The sequence below is a fragment of the Salvelinus namaycush genome, chromosome 34, assembly GCF_016432855.1.
Source record: "Salvelinus namaycush isolate Seneca chromosome 34, SaNama_1.0, whole genome shotgun sequence".
Taxonomy (NCBI): Eukaryota; Metazoa; Chordata; class Actinopteri; order Salmoniformes; family Salmonidae; genus Salvelinus; species Salvelinus namaycush.
Window position 1 is genome coordinate 11,426,338 of NC_052340.1, and position 6,000 is coordinate 11,432,337.

Sequence of the window (6,000 nt, forward strand, 5' to 3'; positions counted from 1 at the left end):
TCGGTGCTCGAGACCTGTAGTGCGTCTCCACGGTCCGATCTATCCGGTGCCTTCTCCACGCACCAGTCCGCCTGTGGCAGCCCCTCGCACCAACCCAGTACCACCAGTGCCGGTACCACGCACCAGGCTTCCTGTGCGTCTCCAGAGTCCAATACGCCCTGTTCCTCCTCCCCGCACTCGCCCTGAGGTGCGTGTCCTCAGCCCGGTACCACGAGTGCCGGTACCACGCACCAGGCATCCAGTGCGTCTCCAGGGTCCAGTACTCCCTGTTCCTGCTCCCAGCACTCGCCCTGAGGTGCGTGTTCCCTGCCCGGTACCACCTGTTCCGGCACCACGCACCAGGCCTACTGTGCGGCTCAGCAGGCCAGAGTCTTCCGTCTGTCCAGCGCCGCCTGAGCTGCCCGTCTGCCCAGCGCCGCCTGAGCTGCCCGTCTGCCCAGCGCCGCCTGAGCTGCCCGTCTGCCCAGCGCCGCCTGAGCTGCCCGTCTGCCCAGCGCCGTCTGAGCTGCCCGTCTGTCCAGCGCCATCTGAGCCGCCCGTCTGTCCTGAGCCGTCAGAGCCGCCCGTCTGTCCTGAGCCGTCAGAGCCGCCCGTCTGTCCTGAGCCGTCAGAGCCGCCCGTCTGTCCTGAGCCACTAGAGCCGCCCGTCTGTCCTGAGCCGCCAGAGCCGTCCGTCAGTCAGGAGCTGCCAGAGCCGTCCGCCAGTCAGGAGCTGCCAGAGCCGCCCGCCAGTCAGGAGCTGCCAGAGCCGCCCGCCAGTCAGGAGCTGCCAGAGCCGCCCGCCAGTCAGGAGCTGCCAGAGCCGCCCACCAGTCAGGAGCTGCCAGAGCCACCTGCCAGTCAGGAGCTGTCAGAGCTGCCCTTCAGTCCGGAGCTGCCCCTCAGTCATGAGCTGCCCTTCAGTCCGGAGCTGCCTTTCAGTCCGGAGCTGCCTTTCAGTCCTGAGCTGCCCCTCAGTCCGGAGCTGCCCCTCAGTCCGGAGCTGCCCCTCAGTCCGGAGCTGCCCCTCAGTCCAGAGGCGCCCCTCAGTCCAGTGGGGTCATTTAGGAGGGTCGCGTTCCTAGGAGGACACTAAAGCGGACAAAGACTATGGTGGAGTGGGGTCCACGTCCTGCGCCAGAGCCGCCACCGCGGACAGATGCCCACCCAGACCCTCCCCTATAGGTTCAGGTTCCGCACCTTGGGGGGGGTGGGGTGGTACTGTCACGTTCTGACCTTTATTTCCTTTGTTTTTGTCTTTATTTAGTATGGTCAGGGCGTGAGTTGGGGTGGGCAGTCTATGTTTGTTTATCTATATTTTTCTATTTCTGTGTTTGGCCTGATATGGTTCTCAATCAGAGGCAGGTGTTAGTCATTGTCTCTGATTGGGAACCACATTTAGGTAGCCTGTTTTGTGTTGGGTTTTGTGGGTGGTTGTCTTCAGTCTTCGTGTGTCTGCACCAGATAGAACTGTTTCGGTTTCGTTTATGTTCACCTTTATTGTTTTGTATTTCTTAGTGTTCAGTTTATGTTTGATAATAAACGTGATGGACACTTACCACGCTGCGCATTGGTCCTCTGATCCTTCTAACTTCTCCTCCTCAGACGAGGAGGAAAACGACAGCCGTTACACTGTCGCTGGGCAATACGGACTTTCAGCTCCCTCCAAAGAGTTTCTATTGGGTTCAGGTCTGGAGACTGGCTAGGCCACTCCAGGACCTTGAGATGCTTCTTACCAGTTGCCCTGGCTGTGTGTTTCGGGTCGTTGTCATGCTGGAAGACCCAGCCACGACCCATCTTCAATGCTCTTACTGAGTGAAGGAGGTTGTTGGCCAAGATCTCGCGATACATGGCCCCATCCATCCTCCCCTCAATACGGTGCAGTCGTCCTGTCCCCTTTGCAGAAAAGCATCCCCAAAAATGATTTTTCCACCTCCATGCTTCATGGTTGGGATGGTGTTCTTGGGGTTGTGCTCATCCTTCTTCTTCCTCCAAACATGGCGAGTGGAGTTTAGACCAAAAAGCTCTATTTTTTGTCTCATCAGACCACATGACCTTCTCCCATTCCTCCTCTGGATCATCCAGATGGTCATTTGCAAACTTCAGACGGGCCTGGACATGCGCTGGCTTGAGCAGGGGGACCTTGCGTGCGCTGCAGGATTTTAATCCATGACGGCGTAGTGTGTTACTAATGCTTTTCTTTGAGACTGTGGTCCCAGCTCTCTTCAGGTCATTGACCAGGTTCTGCCATGTAGTTCTGGGCTGATCCCTCACCTTCCTCATGATCATTGATGCCCCACGAGGTGAGATCTTGCATGGAGCCCCAGACCGAGGGTGATTGATCGTCATCTTGAACTTCTTCCATTTTCTAATAATTGCGGCAACAGTTGTTTCCTTCTCACCAAGCTGCTTGCCTATTGTCCTGTAGCTCATCCCAGCCTTGTGCAGGTCTAGAATTTTATCCCTGATGTCCTTACACAGCTCTCTGGTCTTGGCCATTGTGGAGAGGTTGGAGTCTGTTTGATTGAATGTGTGGACAGGTGTCTTTTATACAGGTAACGAGTTCAAACAGGTGCAGTTAATACAGGTAATGAGTGGAGAACAGGAGGGCTTCTTAAAGAAAGGTCTGTGGGAGACGGAATTCTTACTGGTTGGTAGGTGATCAAATACTTATGTCATGCAATAAAATGCAAATTAATTACTTAAAAATCATACAATGTGATTTTCTGGATTTTTGTTTTAGATTCCGTCTCTCACAGTTGAAGTGTACCTATGATAAAAAATGACAGACCTCTACATGCTTTGTAAGTAGGAAAACCTGCAATATCGGCAGTGTATCAAATACTTATTCTCCCCACTGTATGTAAACTTCTGACCCACTGGGAATGTGATGAAAGCTGAAATAAATCAATCTCTCTACTATTATTCTGACATTTCACATTCTCAAAATAAAGTGGTGATCCTAACTGACCTAAGACAGGGAATTTTTACTAGGATTACATTTCAGGAATTGTGAAAAACTGAGTTTAAATGTCTTTGGCTAAGGTGTATGTAAACTTCCGATTTCAACTGTAAGTATTCAGACCATTTACTCAGTACATTGTTGAAGTACCTTTGGCAGTGATTACAGCCTCGAGTCTTCTTGGGTTTCACCTGTATTTGGGGAGTTTCTCCCATTCTTCACTGCAGATCCTCTCAAGCTCTTTCAGGTTGGTCGGGGATCATTGCTGCACAGGTATTTTCAGGTCTCTCCAGAGATGTTCAATCGGGTTCAAGTCCTGGCTCTGGCTGGGCCACTCAAGGACATACAAAGACTTGTCACAAAGCCACTCCTGCGTTGTTTTGGCTGTGGGTTGTTGTCCTGTTGGAAGGTGAACCTTTGCCCCAGCCTGAGGTCCTGGGTGCTCTGGAACAGGTTTTCATCAAGGATCTCTCTGTACTTTTCTCCATTCATCTTTCCCTCGATCCTGACTAGTCTTCCAGTCCCTGCCGCTGAAAACATCCCCACAGCATGATGCTGCCACCACCATGCTTCACTGTAGGGATGGTGCCAGGTTTTCTCCAGATGTGACACTTGGCATTCAGGCCAAAGAGTTCAGTCTTGGTTTCATCAGACTAATGGTCTGAGAGTCCTTAGGTGCCTTTTGGCAAACTCCAAGTGGGCTGTCATGTGCCTTTTACTGTAGAGTGGCTTCCGTCTGGCCACTCTACCATAAAGGCCTGATTGGTGGAGTGCTGCAGAGATGGTTGTCCTTCTGAAAGGTTCTCCCACAGAGAAACTCTGGAGCTCTGTCAGAGTGACCATCAGGTTCTTGGTCACCTCCCTGACCAAGGCCCTTCTCACCCCGATTGCTCAGTTTGGCCAGGCAGCCATCTCTAGGAATAGTTTTGGTGGTTCCAAACTTCTTCCATTTAAGAATGATGGAGGCCGCTGTGTTCTTCGGGACCTTCAATGCTGCAGAATGTTTTTGGTACCCTTCCCCAGATCTGTGCCTCGACACAATCCTGTCTCGGAGCTCTACGGACAATTCCTTTGACCTCAGGGCTTGGTTTTTGCTCTGACATGCACTGTCAACTGTCAATTTACCACAGGTGGACTCCAAACAAGTTGTAGAAACATCTCAAGGATGACCAATGGAAACAGGATGTACCTGAGCTCAATTTCATGTCTCATAGCAAAGGGTCCAAGGTAGTTTTTTAAAATGTTATACATTTGCAAACATTTCTAAAAACCTGTTTTTACTTCGTCATTATGAGGATTTGTGTGTAGATTGATGAGATAATATTTTTTAAATATTTTTTTTAGAATAAGGCTGTAAAACTTAACAAAATGTGGAAAAAGTCAAGGGGTCTAAATAGTTTCCGAATGCACTGTAGACCCACTATGATGCCAACCTATAGTCTCCACATCCTCATCATACCTTCCTATCCCTTTAACTGGCATTCGTTGCAAACGTTTGGAATATAATGCTGACATTTGAAATAGTAATGAATATGCCCTATATTTAATGTTTTGATGGACTCCTGGTACGGTTTACATTGTTACTAGCTATGCAGCTAAAATAAGTCTGTTATTACCAAATCACAAACCAAGTAACCAACTTTTGTGCCAATACAATTCTGTATAGACTATAGGTCATGCATGGCATTTATTTATTTATTTCACAAATCAAAGCTAGAGTAACGGAATTGTCAAATAACAAATAATTAGGAAGTTCACTGACTGAATCCAGCAGGGGGCATAACTGTCCTATGGTGTGGCCTCGATATTAAGTTGGCGTACCCCTGTTCCCAGTTCCTTCTTTATGGTACATACTGTATTTCTCATTATATATGTATACATATATAAATATATTTTGTCAAAATGTTCGCTATTACTACACATAAAAAAACATAAAAAACACCTTCAAAAACACAATACAGTAAATGTGATTTGAAGTTAGATCAAATAATGAATATGCTATTCAATTTTTAGAATTATTTTAATCATTTCGTTAACTACTAAATTACTATATTTCTATATTCAGTGTAAAGCCTATGGAACGATGTGTGTAACAGCAGAACAATCAAAACCTCATCTTGAAAAAATGTCTTCCTGTTAGAGAGAGAGAGAGAGAGAGAGAGAGAGAGAGAGAGAGAGAGAGAGAGAGAGAGAGAGAGAGAGAAAGGCAAAGAGAGAGAGAGAGAGAGAGAGAGAGAGAGAGAGAGAGAGGCAAAGAGAGAGAGAGAGAGAGAGAAAGGCAAAGAGAGAGAGAGAGAGAGAGAGAGAGAGAGAGAGAGAGAGAGAGAGAGAGAGAGAGGCAACGAGAGAGCGGGCTTTGAGAGAACTATTGACTTTTCTAAACACAACATTTTCAGACTATATTCACATAAGTACTGTAGATCTCCAGCACTTAAATTCAGACAGAATACAATAATCAAAATACACTTGACTTACCTTGAGAGACAGAGAAGACATGAACAGAGTTAACGTGAGTGGTGCGCTCATCTTCTCCATGGTCGCCATCACTGCTGTGCAGGGACAAAAATCAGGTTCAGATGGTTTCTATGGTTTCTTTGTTCAAATCAGTTGTCCTATATTTACATTTATTACAATGTAGAGATTGATTGTATTAAATAAAAAAATATATGGTTTAGTTATATATTGAAAGTATTTACGGTTCTTCTCAATAGTGTACAAGCAATTCTGGGATCTGTGTTGAAACGTATCCATAGCAGAACATCAATGATCAAATGCTCAAATAGATTTACAGAACTTCTGATCATTTTATTGCCTTAGTACCTGGCTTGCATATCTTACACCACCTTTTGCAAAACTTTAATTACAAATGTCCTCAGTGAATACTAAACTCACTGTCAAGTGTTCAGTTCAAGAATATGAACACATTGTTTTCATCAGAAGATAAATGTTTCCCGTAATCAGTAACTACTACTGCACAAAAGTCTCACATCAGTGTCATACCATGTACAATATATGGAAAGATCTAGGCAATGGGGACTGTGTAATTGTTATGATTTTTC